Source organism: Bubalus kerabau, chromosome 15, assembly GCF_029407905.1.
Source record: "Bubalus kerabau isolate K-KA32 ecotype Philippines breed swamp buffalo chromosome 15, PCC_UOA_SB_1v2, whole genome shotgun sequence".
NCBI lineage: Eukaryota > Metazoa > Chordata > Mammalia > Artiodactyla > Bovidae > Bubalus > Bubalus kerabau.
Window position 1 is genome coordinate 7,970,600 of NC_073638.1, and position 16,642 is coordinate 7,987,241.

Here is a 16,642-nt window from a genome sequence, read left to right on the forward strand (position 1 = left end):
GAAAGCTTGCCCTCTCCATTGCTTTAAAGAAAATTAAATTATTAACTGCAGCGCGACATCAGTATCATGGTCAACATTTAGATATATATGAGCAAACTATTCAAATGATATTGTAATCTTTTGAAATTGCTCTTAATACATCAAATCCTAATATATCCAATTTAGCAAGCATAACTTTTTCTAAATGAAACGTACTTAAAATGTTTTCCTCTTGTCAATTACATATAAAGCTTAACACTTCTTTCTATGAAATCTACTTACTTGTGAGAGGTTTTTGTTGTTGTTATGAATTATTTATAGAAAGCAGTTGTTTAAAACTTTTGCCATTAAACTTTTACGAACCCCCACCCTCAGAAAGCTAGATTTTTAAGTATCTCCCCACCAAACTGTATTCCTATTAAGAAATAATTGTTTTGTTTTCTTCACATTTTTTATTTAAAGACATATCAATTAGAGTTGCTGAGTAGCATAACAATCATGTCCACACTGATTTAATGGGTTTTGTGCAACTTTCACTGGGTAAATGAAAAAATGTTTTTAAAATATGTAATAGAAAAATAATCAATGGGCATCTATCATTGCTTTCTCTAAGAGCTTTAAAATTCATGAGAAACATCAGAAGTTTTATGTAAAGTTAATATAATCATACCATATTCTCATCAAAACAGAGATACGCAGCTCTGCTTATTCTCTATAGACTAAGAATAGTATCCAACATTTACTTAAAATGGTGAGTCCTGTATTTGATATAACTGAGGGTAGAAAGAGATTTTTCAAGTGGCAGTCTTTAGAACTCATCATTGTAACCAATTTAGTTTCTTCTTATGAACTGAGTACAATGTGCATTTTCACTTTTTCTGATACATGTACAGCCACAAGAAAAGTCAGGACATAGAGTTTTTTTTTTTTAAGTTTTTCATGTTGAAATTTGGGATAAAAACAAGAAAAATATAAAAATTCTTCATATTTTGCAAGGAGTAAATACAACTTACAGAAGTGAAATGGAGAAGTACTCTAAACAGTAGCTTTTCCCCTTTGTTATTGAGTGAACAATTATGCTGATGATACAAAACATGATTATCTACAATGATAACAATGGTAAATGTTAGAAAAATAGTCACATACTCTCCAATCATATAAAATATAAATATGCCAAGAAGCTTACTTTTTGCTTTTAATAAAGATGCCCATTTTCTAACTTGAGGATAAATAGTTTAGAAAAAAATCACTGATCTTTAAGTTTCTGTTTAGCTACCAGTTAGGTGTCAACACGTAAAAAGCAGGGAGAGAAAAAGGAGAGGGGAGAAAGAGACAGGGAGAGAGACAAGAAAGAGGGAAAGAAAGAGAAAGGGAGCAGGAAAGGAAGAATGAAGGAGGGACTACAAGAAAGAAAGAAGGAAGGAAGGGGGAGGAAGGAAAAAGTTAGGAACAAATTATCCATTTCAACTCTGAAACTAAAATTTTATTAATAGTTTACATTAATATAAAGTAACTGACCCTCAGTTATCTATGTTAATATAAAGAAAAAAAAAGCTCTGAAATACAAAAACAAAAAAAATGTGGGTTTTTTGTTTTTTTTTTTTGCAAAGTTGAAAAGTCTTACTTTAGGAGTCAGTTTTTAAATTTATCTTATTTAGGAATCATTTTGTTCTTCACCAACCAGTTACAAACATTACTGTGTTGCATGTCAGTTATTCTACCAGAATGTGGAGATAAGCAGTGAATACATTAGACAGCGATCCTACCTTCTCTGAGTTTACAGTTGGATGGGGACTAGATTCAGGTAAATAGATAGTTATGATGTTGTGTATTGAATGTCATGGTAGAGAAAGTACAAGGAGCCATCGGAGCACATGAGGGGCACCTAGGCTGAATTTAAGAGTGGACAAAGGCATCTTGATAAAAGGTTTCTCAGTCGTGATCTAAAAGTGGTTTAATAATTAGTTGACCATGCAGAATTAACAAACGCCCAAGGCAGGAAGGGAAGAGTATTCCAGGCAGGAGGTAACGGCACAGGCACAGACCTGATGGTGAGAGGATGGGTGGGGGCTGATGATGAGACGGAAGAAAACCAGGTCCAGGAAATTAATGGTCTTGTAACCATGTTCAATCGTGCAGTCTTGATGCCTGTTTAAACAGGAGAGCAGCAGAATTCAGATTGGTGTGTAAGAAAGCTTACCCTCACTGCCATCTGGAGAACAGAATTGGAGGTGGCTGATACTGGAGACAGAACATTTGTTAGGAAGTGCAGTATTCTAGTGGAAAATAGTGGCCATAAACATAAGAGTTGGAGGTGATCATTTCCTCCTCCCTAGTTTTCCAGAGATTAAAAAAAAAAAAAAAAGAATTGACAGAGTTTATGGAAATAGGTAAAATATACCGTATACATTTCAAACATAGGTCAGATGCCTGTTCTGTCACTGTTGAAATTTCAAATTTTTCATTAAAAAAGATGATACAAAACTAAGAAATTTAGTATACCAAGTTCTAGAATTTTATCAAACAATCTCTACCCCTCTACCAATATCCTTACCTTTGCACATCTATTAAATCTCAAGATCCTGGTTTTTGCACAAAGGTAAAACTAGAACAGCTTAAGAATCAGCAAATGGGAAAAGAAAGGGAAACTAAGCTGTATTCAGCTAAAAAAAAAAATAAAGACATCTTTTGTATAGATCCTTCTTCAGATGCTGTTATTCAGTATAATGGCAAAATAGTACGTACAAAAATGCTTAGTTCTCTGCAAGGAGTCTTGACTTCTTGATGATGTCTTATTCATGAAGACTTCTTTGTGACACCTTCACAGAGGGAGTGGAGTCAAGGAAGGAGGGCTGGTGAGTGAGAGAGTGGGGAATGAACTTGGCACATGGAAATAGCCTATCTATGGCTTTTCATTTCACAGAGCCTTATTTTGAATTATCTCCCCCAGTTTCCACCCAGTGCTGTTCTTCCTTTTCCCTTCCGCTAACCCATGACAACTGGGAAAAGGAAGACACTTACATGGGGGCAGTGGCGATGGGAAGGGGTCTTCTTTCTCCTGGACCTCAGTGGCCTCGCCCGTCCCTCACCACGCCTGGTCATCAGAACCCACTGCTGCCACCTCTTGTTTAAGACACCGGCTCATAATCACATCTGTTCTCTTTTGTCCAGGATGCAGGGGGCTGTGACCTCTTTGTGACTTGTCTGATTTTGTCTGATTGTCTGACTTGTCTGATTTTGAAGGAATCTTCCATTCCTTCCTGGTTCAGCACATCCTTCTGAGACCCAGCTGCTTTCCCCATCTGGCTTCTGTGTGTGGTCACCTTTTCTGCAAAGCCCCCACCCAGCCAGCACCATGTTGAATCCATGCTTTCCTGAGATGTTTGCAGACTTTATATCCTTGCACTAACACCATGGTTTTCTTGGATTTCCCCTGACTAGTCTGGGTGTTCTTTTGCTCATCCCACTTCCTTCAAAACTGGGACGCTATCATCTGATCTTACTCTTCCAGTTCCCTCTTCTGAATCACAGACGCTTCTCACTTCCTCTTCCTGTCTGTTGGAGGCTTCCCCTGGGTCTTAGACTGAGTCTTCGTCATCTATTCCTGGGAATCCTTTCTGTTTGAGTCCACCGCTTGAGGATGTCTTTGAGATTTAGAGAAATTTTTTTTTTTTCTTGGAAAGTCCCATCCTCCAGACTTGTCTTGCTCTAGATTTCAAGGACCAATTGTGAAATCAGAAGGTAAATGTCAACTTCCTTTAAGCATTTCTGCTGTAACATTTCTAATTCTTCTTGGAGCAACATGGCTGCTTCCAACTGACTAGGACCAGGTGTCAAAAAGAGAAACACAAAATATATCTCAATAAATATATTCTTTGGATGTGCTTTTGGAATCATATGAATTTTTCTGTCAAGAGGGTGAGACTCTCCCTTCCCCTGTACACACCTGGTTCTGTGTGTATGTGTGTGTACTCTGTCATGTCCGACTCTTTGTGAATCCATGGACTCTAGCCCTCCAGGCTCCTCTGTCCATGGAATTACTGGTTGGTAACAAATGCATACCTATAAAAATTATAGCATAGTGGGCTTTTAATGGCATCATCACATACTTATTTTTAATGCTTTGTACTCACCTGAAAGATTTAATAGACTTCTTGACACATAGTTGATTTTTACATTTTGTTATGTTGAAGTTGATGAAAAATCCTCTCTATTCCTTGTTAGTTAAACTAGTGTAATATTTGGCAAGAGATACAAGGAATCATCATTTTTCTCTCTCAAGATCCATACCCCTTTAGGTTTCCATTGCTACTATCCTATTTTCAGTAGATTGTAGTGTTAATACAGAAGATTTATACCTTGAAAGATATTTTAGCCCCGATATACTTCTTGAGTCCAGTTCCACACTCCTAGCTCATTTTTAAGCAGAGAGACAATATTTGAAATTCATCTGAGGTTCTTACAGTGAGGATGAGATTCTCCTTTTGTGTTTGGCTAGCACTGGTTCCCTGGTGGTGGTCGGGTGACAAATGCAAAACTAAGAATCAGGTGATAGTGAGTGCCTGATGATCGCGTCACGCGCTTCTTTTCAATCTAATGTTCAGAACTCCGCTTTGTTTCTACACTAGAGGTAGACTTCAGAGAAAATATTTTGTGAGTCACGTGAAAAAACTGAGTCAGTCTGTTCCACTTGACAGGGCTCTGACATTAAATTGGTTGGTAGTTTGAAAGTGAAAGAAATATATTTTTCAAACAACAATTTACCACTAATTAATTAGTCTGTGTGATATTAAAATAAGCACTTCTATCTGTCTTTCTTAATGAATTAGTGCACCCGAAACCTCAATACAGTTATATACAAGATGCATAAAATCATCAGTCACTTTAAATTTATGATCAACATTTCAGGTTGTATGGTAGTGAATGTGGTAAGATTATATAGGTTATATATTATATAGGTAATATACTTGACTGTGTGTGTTTTAATGAATCAAGGACTGACTCTCAAGACAATTACATTTAACCCAGCTAATTGTTCATGAAGACAAAATGCACTCAACTGTTTTCTAATAAGATTCAATAATGCAGTGTATCACACTGGTGAAGTAAAAGGTTTAATATTTATTATACAAAATATTATTGATTTTCATATGAAATTTAATGCATTTAACATTAAAGTGAAAATAATGTAATCTAATTGTTAACAAAGTACTTCAGACAATTACTGTGAATTTGGTTTCATTACTATGAATATAATTTAATACTGGACATATTCAAATATGCTCCTTTGGTAAATAAGTTCCTGTTGAAGTCATACATAGTTGTGTAAAAACATTCCCTTGATAGCTCCTTGTAAGATCAAAAATCATCCCTGCTGCTGCTGTTGCTAAGTCGCTTCAATCATGTCCAACTCTGTGCGACCCCATAGACAGCAGCCCACCAGACTCCTCTGTCCCTGGGATTCTCCAGGCAAGAACACTGGAGTGGGTTGCCATTTCCTTCTCCAAACATCCCTGCTGCTGCTGCTGCTAAGTCGCGTCAGTCGTGTCCGACTCTGTGCGGCCCCATAGACGGCAGCCCACCGGGCTCCCCTTTCCCTGGGATTCTCCAGGCAAGGACACTGGAGTGGGTTGCCATTTCCTTCTCCAGTGCATGAAAGTGAAAAGTGAAAGTGAAATCGCTCAGTCGTGTCCGACTCTTAGCGACCCCATGGACCGCAGCCCACCAGGCTCCTCTGTCCACGGGATTTTCCAGGCAAGAGTACGGTGTGAGTATATATTCATTCTTAATTCATAGAATCCCACTGCTTCTACTTCTTTTAATCTGTGTTGATATCAATTCCTGTTTATTTAGATCAGGAATCAATATGCATTTGATAAATATTACCAGTCCTTTTACCTGCTACTTGAGTAGATGCTATGCACAGGCCTTGTATTGGGAAGGAGTTTTACATATATTATCTCTAGTTCTTACAGTAATCTTTGCAAGTTAAATATTGAGTTCCATTTTACAGTAGAGAAGACAGAGGTTCAGAGTAGTTCGTTAAATTTGAAAAACAATTTCTTGCACTAGTGATCTTCAAAAAAAGAGGGAAAAAAGAACATTGTGTCACTTTTTTCCAAATTAAATTAGTTTTCCTGGCATACATATTAAATCTTTTGTAATAGTTTTTATTTAAGAAATGAAGAAACAAACATCCTTATTAATAGATGTGCTGTATGTTTAAATCTCATGAAGGTGAATTGGCTTTGGAATTCTTACTAGAAGTATAAAAAGCTTCTGGAATGGGGAGTCACTTTTCTGGGGAATCCAAAATATAAATAACATCAATTTCCCAACATTATAGCCTCTGTTCAGGAATTCATCAAATATCAAAAGAAATTCAACTCCTCCCGTATTAAATTTATTACTAAATATTTAAGTCAGATTTAATTACTAGAAATTATATATAGACAGAGATTTGTGCAAGCAGTTAATTGACATGGTCTGTGTAGTTGTAAAAACGGGTCTTTTATTGATAGAGAAATAACTTTGGATTGAACAGTTCACTGATAGCTTCTAGGTCTTAAAAATTACTAGAATACAGTGCCTTTTAAAATATATACATATTAAAGTATATTTTAAAATCCCACTCAAAGTGAAATTAGGGAGTATAATATACATCCTTAAAAGTCAAAGTTTCTTGATTTGTAGCCTCAGGGTGGCTCCAAGTGCCTTGGCAATGAGTGCTTTTTAATGGTTGGAATTTTGAGGATATATTCTCAATATTTCTATTATTATATTTACTAAGTGGTTTTGATAAATTGATGCCTTAGTGCCTGTCCTACTTCAAATATCTTGCTCTATGTTTTAATCCTTGTGTACCAGAAGGTTAAGATAAATAACCATATAATCTTTATTTAAAGGCAAGACAGATATAGACACAAAGTATTTTTGTTAAAAATTACTTAAAGTTGGACCATGTTCTAGATAAAGAGAAACAATTGTGGTAAATATAAAATTATTCATAGAATTCATAATTAAATTTTGAAATTCTTCCTGAATTTATTGAGTTTTAGCAGAACTGCACGATGAAATTGTTTCCTTTAAGTAAGATTTAAATCAGACCAATGTGGATGATATGAAATAGAAGAAATGTTTTTATTTGTCAGACTTATTTTGTTCTTCACAAATTTTACACATTTCCTAACGGTGACTGATTTAAAGATGTACTCTTCTTGCTGAAACATTATAGAGTCGTAAATAATTTATCAAAGGAAAGAATAATTTTAGGAATTTGGATCAATGTCCAAAAAGAATTAGATTTTTTGTGAAATTTTAATAGTTTATAAGCCATTAGTACAGTTATTCAAGTTCCTAAATGACATGTAAATTATTGAAATTATGTGTGGTAAGAAATTAATATTATCTAAATTCCCACAAAATATGAGAAAATATAGAAAAGGGGAAAAATCTATAAATTATGCAACAAAATTTAAGCTGAGGGGAGAACTACTATATTCACGTTAATTGAGCCAGGGGATCTACAGTTAGCTTGGTCAAATTTAGGAATTTTGGTTGAAGTATGTTGTTCATTTATTAAAGGATAATTATCACTAAGCGTTTCTAAAAAATAATAATAATAATAATGATGATGACCTGGTTGAAAAAAGGTAAGCATGGAATGAACCCGAACATGCATACTTGTTTATCTCGTAAGTAGAGGTCTAAGGACCAGTTTCAAATAGTTCTTAAAGTTACCCAAATACATGTAGAAAAAGCAAACAGCAATATTGCACTTAGTTTTAAAAGATTCGTCAGTTCCCTAAAATGTAATGCTTTGTGATCATAGTATCTGTCTTCAATTCTTTGAAGCTCAATGTCTTCACCCACCTAGCAGAGAATATTTCAACACAGAGCTTTGCTTTTAAATGAGATGTCTATAAAATTCCTTTGCACACTGTAAAACACTATACAGATATATTTTTTCTAAGAAATAGATAAGCACATGCTAAAAATCCTTAATAGTTACAACATATATTTTATGATGTAGGTAGGTAACAGTAAATCAACATTTGGTGGCCAAATAAATATGATTTTTAATAACCAAACCAATAAATTCACTGATAGAGCTCCTTATTTGTTGAAAAGCCATAAAAGTGAAAATCCTCACCCTGCAAATGAGAATGCTGGTTGGGCACAGAAGCACGTGAGAGAAGGCAGTGTGTGTGGAAGCCCGCCTGGGGGCTGGGCTCCCCAGTCTGCGCACCTTCAGGCTGCTAAGCTCAGGCTTGAGTTTGTGGACCTGCTCAGTCTGCTCGACCACGACCTGTCATAGGTGATTGCTAAGAGGGTTTTTTCTTAAAAAGAAAAAAAAAAAGAATATTGTCAAAAATGGTTGTTTGCACATCCTGTGAATTTTTCTTCCTTCCAAATGGAGACTCATGTTCATGACTACTATTTAAAAGGACTTCATTTAAAGCACATTTTATGAAAACAAAATAATTCCATGTTTAATGTTCATGTATACTTAATATCTTCTCTACAAGTAGCTCAGTTAATAGAGTGTTTTTTAATAACAAATATGTTTTTGCAGTGAGGAAACCGGCCCGAGTAGAGGTGATCTGGGGACAGGAAGAGGTTATTGTTTGTTTCTAAATTATCTGAGTTGGCCATCTAAGACTCTTGTCTGCTGGTTCATTGTACCTTTGCTGTGGAGATACAAAATAAATTTCTTCCAAAAACTAAGAAAATACTCAATTCAGAGGCTATTTATCTTTACATCATTTTCATATTTTTAATAACTTTCTTGCACAGAATTAAGTTGCATGGATCATGTGGAGCCATAACTCTTTAACTTACTGCAATGTCAAGTTATCTATACTGAAGTAGGGCTTACGTTGAAAGTATTCTGGAATGCAGAATGTCTCAACTCCACATGCATGCATGAGTGCAAGCTCGCGTACACGGCAATCTAGAGAAAGATGTAGCTAGGTTCCTTTTACAAGAGAGAACAAGGGTCATCAGTGCAGGCTAAAATACCGGGGGAAATAGTTTGGAAGTTTAAAAGACTGTGTTCTATGCTGTACTCTGACATTTCTTACTGCGCCAGTGTGAATTACCTAACCTGTCTGAACCTCATTTTCCCTATCTGAAAAATGAGGACATATGATATACAGGTATCTCAAAAGCTTTGGAACTTACAGTTCCATTCACTGCATTGTAGACTCTTTAACTTTGCCTTTTCTTTACATTGAAATCTAGACAAAAGTAGTTCAATCTAACTTTTAACAGATTTTTAATTTATATCTTGGCTTTGTTTAACCTCATGCAATTTGAACTTGAGTGTTTCCATTTAACTTCTGAAAAAATGAAAGGGAAACTTACTCTTTATTTCCTACACATCTATCAATAATCTGAAAATTATGGTACTTACAGAAATTTCCCCAGAGTGATTTTTACCCTCTCAGTTATAAAATTGGATAGCTATAGTATATAACACTAATGAAATTTAAAATATTGACTTGTGATATTTTCAAACCTAATGTATTTTTCCTGCATTAAAACCTACTTTTCTGTACTTTATTGTCAGTAAATTCTAATTCTCTGAAATAGTGATTTGTGTCTGATACGCAAAAACAATATTCCTTTCGTCTTTCCATCTCCTCTCTACACATTCCCTTTAATAACACCTTGGTTCTGAAAAACAAATTACGTTTTCCTTTATACTTTCTTGAAGCTGATTTTAATGTTATAATTCAAAATGTTAATTTGCATTTTAATTCTTCCCTGTTATATTCATATAATCCTATTGTTATAACTGCTTAAAATAATAAGCGAATAGCTTCAAATATACCCCGAGGATAAATGGTTTAGATGGGAATTCATTTTATTAAGTCCAAGTTAATTGTGAAATAATTTCAACTGAAAATTAACAGTGTGCATGATAAAGGTAAAAATTAGTTATTTAAAATCATCTTCAAAATGTGTATTTCAAATTAATAATGTCTTCTGTATTAATTTGAACGTCATTATGTTTTAATTGTTCTCTGAATCAGTATATTTTTCTATATGGAATTTTTGAATGACATGAAAAGAAAATGTACCTCTAGAGATGTATAAGTTAATTCATCTTGTAATAAATATAAATTTATCATTTAAAACATTACTGTTAAAATGCGTTATTAGTGCTGATATATTTTATTCACTTCTGCATATCAAATTCATTATTTTAACCATGTTCCAAACATGACAATCTAGTATCTAAATTGATCCTCTTACCCAGATATATGTTGTACTTGAATTATCTTTTTGCTTATATATGTAATATGTTTCTTCCCTTTTTTTTTCTCATTATACTATTTAAGGTGATTTAAAGCAAAAGTATGTTCAGAGAGTCATAGGATATTAGAGTTACACTGGCCTTTACAAATCCTCTGGTTCATGAGTTCTGTATCTGTGGTTCAAGGAGTGGCTTTGAGCAGCTTAAATCCCAACACAGTCTGTATATAATTTTAGTGTCCGTATGTACGTGTGTCTTCCATTGCTTTCATTTTTAACTGAGCAACAGCAACAAAAATTTGTAAGGAAACAAATCAATTCAACCACCTCATTTTGCAAATAAAGAATCTGAAGCTCAAATGAGTTTACAAGTCATCCAAGGTCATGGAGGTTGTGACTGTAAAAGTTGGAGTGAGGTACCAATTTGTAGGCTGAACACTGAATGTTATTGCTCAGGTAGAACTCCTGACAGAAGTGGGTTTTCAGCTGATATAGAGGCTGGAAAATTGTGGGTTCCCTTTAATTTTGTTCACATAGATTTGAGTTAGTGAATTTAGCCTCCCATTTCAGTTAGCATCACAATATTATTTTGATACAACTATAAGATAATTATTATTTGCTATCCATATTTTATGGATTAATGTGTATAGCAATAAAATATGGATTTATTGAAAAATTGAAATGAATTTCTCATATTTCTGCAGATAAATGTTGTTTTGGGACACATTAAACTTCTATCATTCTTTTTTCTCAACCAAAAACAATGATAAAATGATAGAAGTAGGCATTTCTGCTCCACTGATGATTATCTTTGACCTATTCATCAATAAATGTGTGAAATCTTTTACTTTCTTATTTTCTCAGGCTAAAAGGGAGACAAAAGCAAAGATCACAATAAAGTTTAATGAAGAGTTTATTAGTTCTAGAAATTTGTAACTTATCTACATCTCATCACTAATTTGCACAAAATTCAGTAGAGTGATTTCATATATGAAATGAATCAGTAAATGATCTCTCTCTATATTTTATGTTTTCAAGTATTTAAAATCACAGTTTTGTAAACCTGGAAGAGGAATGAAACTTCATTATCTTCCAAAAGTAACCAAGATAAAAAAGAAAAAAGGAAAAAAAGAAGATGTAGGTTGTCAACTAAATGCTTGATCTAATGACCTTTAAAATAGAATCCTATTTTAATGAATGAAGGTCTATTTTAATGAATGAATAAAGATCTAATGACCTTTAAAATAGAATCCTATTTTAATGAATGAAGGTCTATAAATTGGCTTAAAATGATTAGGGGGGGAATGAAATAGAAAACATTTCTTCAGACCATCTAAGAACCTGAAAAATGGCAAGATGGAATGTCCCCCACAGTTCCCAAGAAATTAACCAACATACCTCAAGGTTGTATCATGTGCCATTCAAGATCTTAAAGGGTTATCTAAGTAGAAGACAAAGTCCATCCACATTTAATTCATGATCTTATTAGAGCTGAGGAATGCTGCGCACAAGATAAAAACTCAAGGAAATTTATGCCATTTTATAACTAAATCTTAAATCATAGGTTTCAATTCTAGTGTTATAATTCAGGGAAGGGAGAGAGGCTAATGTAGCCCAAAGGAATGTAATCTGGAGCTGGGTCTGTTGGGCTTGGAAAGGTTGACAAAAAGGGAAATAGCAAATCAAAGTGGTAGTATGAAATGCTTCAAAGATGCAAACTTTTGACAAAGTCTTTGGAGAACAAGGGCAATGAAAAAGCCAATGAAAACAGCAGTGCTTGAGTATCTGAGAACTGCATATTATGAAAACACCAGTTCAGTGAAAGAAGGGGCCTAAGACAAGTATCTTAAGAAAACTACCATGGTTTGACAGTGTCATTAAAAAAAGATGTTAAATAAATAAGAAAAACAGGAAAGGTTATTGAAAGAGAAAACTTAGAACTTGAAAAAGAATTAAACTGTACTGTCACATGAAAAATGTCACAGTAAATAAATTTTGTCCCCACAGTCATCTGCAAGGGCCTTTCATTTAAGAATTATTTAATAGCTAATTATTTCTCAAAGCTCTGTCGCTGCTATTATGACCTATTTTTATGTTTCTTTTCCAAATAAAAATTTCAACATCTGAGAAATGCAAACCCAACTATGTCAACAGAGCAGCCACTCACTTTACAAGCAACCCAAAGAGAGACAGAAAAAGACCCTGAACAGATGCTGGAGGTGGGGGGGCGGGTAGGTGAGTTGGTCCCATAGCAGACTGTGGTCCCTTATGGGGTCAGATCCTTTCATTGCCAGAAGAAGCAATTGAAAGAAAATGTAACACATCAGCTTCTCAATTACATTAACAAAGGTTTTAGCTTCCTATGTACAGTACTTTTAACACTCCTCTGTGTTCTAGCTGTGAAGGTCAATGACCATTCCCATGAATCTTTGTGTGTTTATATCAAAAGTACAATGTGAACTTTGGCAAAGGAAGTGGCTCTGGGTTAGCTGGGCTTTATAGGTAGTTACTGTAAATACAATTGAAAGCCAGCTAATTTTACACTATTGCTAAAGAATGAACACATTTATTAATGGCATCCAAAGACTCAGAAGTGATCCCAGAGAGTTGGGAAAACAGAGATTTGCCTTTTGCACCCACACTGCTACTGTGTCTCTGCCATTTCCCTTACGGCATCTTCCACGTGTCTGCAGGGGCTTTGGGAACTCAGTCAATCCCAGGCACACGAGCCTCCCCCCGCCCAGGTATTTGCTGCACACTATACCTGTCCACATTCACTCCCTGCAAATCCATTTTCAGAGAACTGCTTCATAGGAAGCAACTGATCAATTAATAGTCTAAGAAGTGAATAAATTAAAAAAATACACCTTCCTGTCACATCCATTTCATAACGGAAAACATGTCTTATCCATAGGAAATAGTGTGATTTCTGTACTAAGCATAGGCCTCTTGAGGAAAGGTTTCCTGGATAGTGAGGTCTTGGAATTTAGTTTAATAAAAAGGTATTTTTGAAAAGATTACATTTTTTGTTGATGAGGGCTCCTATGGCTAGAAACAGTCCAGAGTAATGAAGGTCTAACATCTCTCCAGTTACTGCTATGAGAGAAGACGCAAATACTTTTCAATGAGACTAAAACTGTTACACAAGCGGGCCCTGAAAATGCTTCCCCATAAATGTGTATTTATTTCTTAGGGTCTGTTGGAGAACTTGAGAAGTAAATAAGGCAGTAAATGTGTTTAGAGTCCACAATTCATGTTTATTGTTGTAAGTGTCTAAACATCTGACAAATAATAGGGCTTTAGGGCAGGAAAGGACCGGGGCCCTTCCTCTTTGCCCTTTGAGTAAAAATCGTGAAACTTTCAGAAGTTTCAAAGGAAACGAAAGTGAAACCTGGTTTGTTTGTTTTTTTCCCCCCATCTTGGCAGATTTGTGGGTGTTATGAGTTGGGTTTTGAAGGGAACTAGTTCAGAGTGAATCAGAGCTAAGCTCAGAGCGCCATGGGTCCAGCCAGCACCTATGACTTACGCCATTCCTTGAACTTGCAATGTGCTCTGGTTTTTGTTTTGTTTTGTTTTCATTCTTAAAAGGCCAAAAAGAGGTGCTTCAACTAGAAATATACTTTTTAAGAGTACATTAATTCAGGTAATATATTTTTAAAAAATTCTACAATATAAAAGAAAGTTTTAACATATATCAAGTGTCCATGTAAGTAGGCAAGTTGTACCACTAAGACATACTAAATTAGGTATAATTCTTAAAACAGGTGAAGAGAAATAAGAACAATGATATCAATGGTAACAATCTCCCATGAGTGTCCTCCTCTGCTTTGTTATTTGTCTTTTAAGTCTTTTTTATCCTTTAAGGATTCCTAGGATGATTTCCCTAATCCTTTTAGTAAGGAACAATGTTTCCTTCCTAGGAAGACCTTCTTAGCGTGGCAGCCACAGGAAGTTGACACAGGAGACCAAGAAACATTAGCGAGGCTTTGCTGAGAGACAGAGGGCGAACACTAGCCAGTCAGGTTTGCTTCTCAACATCACTGACTCTTTTGTTAAAATATCCCATGAAATACCTATTGTGCTCTATGGAAAGGTTTTAATAAATAAGAGTCTTTGTTTAAAAATTTTATAAAGAAATTAAAAAAATTTTAAATCCAAATATTTTAAGCTGTTCCTTCCTACCTCATACTATTTACTCTACTTATCTATTAATATTATATTTCCTATAGGACTGTCTTTCATTTTAAATAAGACTCAGGTATCTTTGAGATTTAAAGCACCAGGAATAAAAACAAAATAGGTATTAAATCTTTTAATGGAATATGAAAAAGAACATATATATATGTATAACTGAATCACTTTGCAGTATAGCAGTAATTATAAATCAACTATGCTTCAATAAAATTAAAAAAAAAAATAAAAACCAAAACACATAATGAAATAGAAGTAGTAATTCAACTTCTCTCCTTAAATAATGCCTATGGATTCTTATACCATTAGAATTTAATTTAGCATGCCTTCTTCACTTCTTCAAGCAGCAGTTGACATATTAATAATTGCTCATATTTGGATTGACTTCTTCAATTTGAAAAACATACACAATCACTGTCTCATGTGTTGTCTGGAAAAGCATCCCTGATGGCAAGCAAGAATTTATTATCACTACATTTTTGAAGTACAGAAAATGAAACTCAGAATGCTGATCCGCCTTGTCCAATGGTAACGAGCCGAGCGTGAGAAGGAAATGTGGCTTTCGTCCCTCTCCCAGTCCATTCCTCTCCCCTTGTTCAGCTCCATCTTTGCTTACTGTTAGACTAGTCTCTTCTTTGTTGAAATAGGTCAGTTTGGAGAACAATCATAATTCTCTATTCTTAACATTCATAGAGATGCTGGCTGCCAGTCAGGATGCCCGTGTGATTTAATTTTTAAATGTAAACCATTTTCTAGAATTTTTTTAAAACCATGTGAAAAGCTTTGAACAAGCATGCCTAGTAGTGTTTTCCTCCACCATTAAATGAAGGTTTTGAAAGTCTGGTATTTAAAACTATATTTATCCTATTCATCTATGCTATCCCACCCAGCAGTGCTAGCAACATGGAAGATTTTTATTTAGTATTTTTGATTCTCATCTGAGAATGCATACCTATTAAATTTGCATCTTGTAATGCATTTCTAAGCCAAATCACTCAATACAACCAAGAAACCCAGCACACATTAGGCCACTTCTGGTATCGTGATTAAGAGGAAAATTATCATCAATATTGGTGGAAATTATGCCTTAACTCGGGCTAAAAGAAGCAACAAGAATCTGTAATTTCCCACGAGAGGCACTAGTTATGAAGAAAAAAATAAAGACTTTTAAACTTATACTTTCTTGTTGTTGTTGTTTAGTTGTAAGTTGTGTCCGGCTCTTCTGTGACCCCCCGGACTATTGCCCACCAGGCTCCTCTGTCCATGGGATTCTCCAGGCAAGAATAATGGAGTGGGCTGTCATTTCCTTCTCCGGGGGGTCTTCCAGACACAGGATGGAACCCAGACCTCCTGCATTGCAGGCGGATTCTTTAAGGTCTGAGCCACCAGGGAAATAACCCTTTCTTGTTACTGCAGTTTCTTAAATTCACTCCACATCTGTAAAATTTAGATAATACTTTTCTTTCTAGGATCGATATAAGAACTAATAATAATAGAAACTGTTTATTAAGGGGGCTTCCCTGGTGGCTCAGACGGTAAAGAATCCACCTGCAGTGCAGGAAACCTGGGTTCGATCCCTGGGTTTGGAAGATCCCCTGGAGAAGGGACTGGCTATCCACTCCAGTATTCTTGCCTTGAGAATTCCATGGACAGAGAAGCCTAAGGACCACTTCTTGTACTACTAATAATCTATGAGATATTTTATTAGTGTTCCTGTGTTATAAGTTAGAATATTAGGGTTTAGAAAATCAGGATTCAAATCCAGAAAGTTGGAGTTTAACCACAAGTCTCTCTGCCCTCTGTGAGGTGATTATACTGACAGAATAAAACCATCAATGCAGGTGACACCACAAGAGGAAAAACAGTCAAGTAGAAGAATTCTATGAAAATGTAAAGTCCTTATCCAGAGAACAGAAAGTTCTTTTTTTCCCCTTTTTTATTATTGAGCCCTTTGCCTATCATTGCATGAAAAAGGAAATGAGCAGCTTACAGGATTTCTTGTCACGAGTCTAAAGGGCCCCAGATCTACACGCCTGAAATGAAATGACTAAGGAGACAGGCAGCCTAGAGCCCGGGACATCAGCATCCAAGCGGTGAGGCCCTTCCTTCTCTTTGCAGTGGCCATGCTCCACTCTTACTCAGAAAGAAGCAAACCCACACCAGGAGGATTTTTTTTTTTTAATTTTTGAAGAGTTAATTCTAATAGATTTAA

At 35.2% G+C, this 16,642-nt stretch overlaps 2 long non-coding RNA genes across 2 annotated transcripts; both read right to left on the reverse strand.

Moving 5' to 3' along the window:
* Positions 1–1,907: 1,907 nt before the first annotated feature.
* On the reverse strand, positions 1,908–3,094 carry LOC129628154 (uncharacterized). Its single transcript, XR_008702733.1, has 2 exons — positions 2,725–3,094; positions 1,908–2,127 (listed from the first exon to the last, which is right to left on the reverse strand). It is a non-coding gene; the product is annotated as an uncharacterized LOC129628154 (long non-coding RNA).
* Positions 3,095–3,589: 495 nt separating this feature from the next.
* LOC129628156 (uncharacterized) lies at positions 3,590–8,280 on the reverse strand. Its single transcript, XR_008702734.1, has 5 exons — positions 8,228–8,280; positions 8,132–8,147; positions 4,338–4,516; positions 3,926–4,041; positions 3,590–3,795 (listed from the first exon to the last, which is right to left on the reverse strand). It is a non-coding gene; the product is annotated as an uncharacterized LOC129628156 (long non-coding RNA).
* Positions 8,281–16,642: the final 8,362 nt, after the last annotated feature.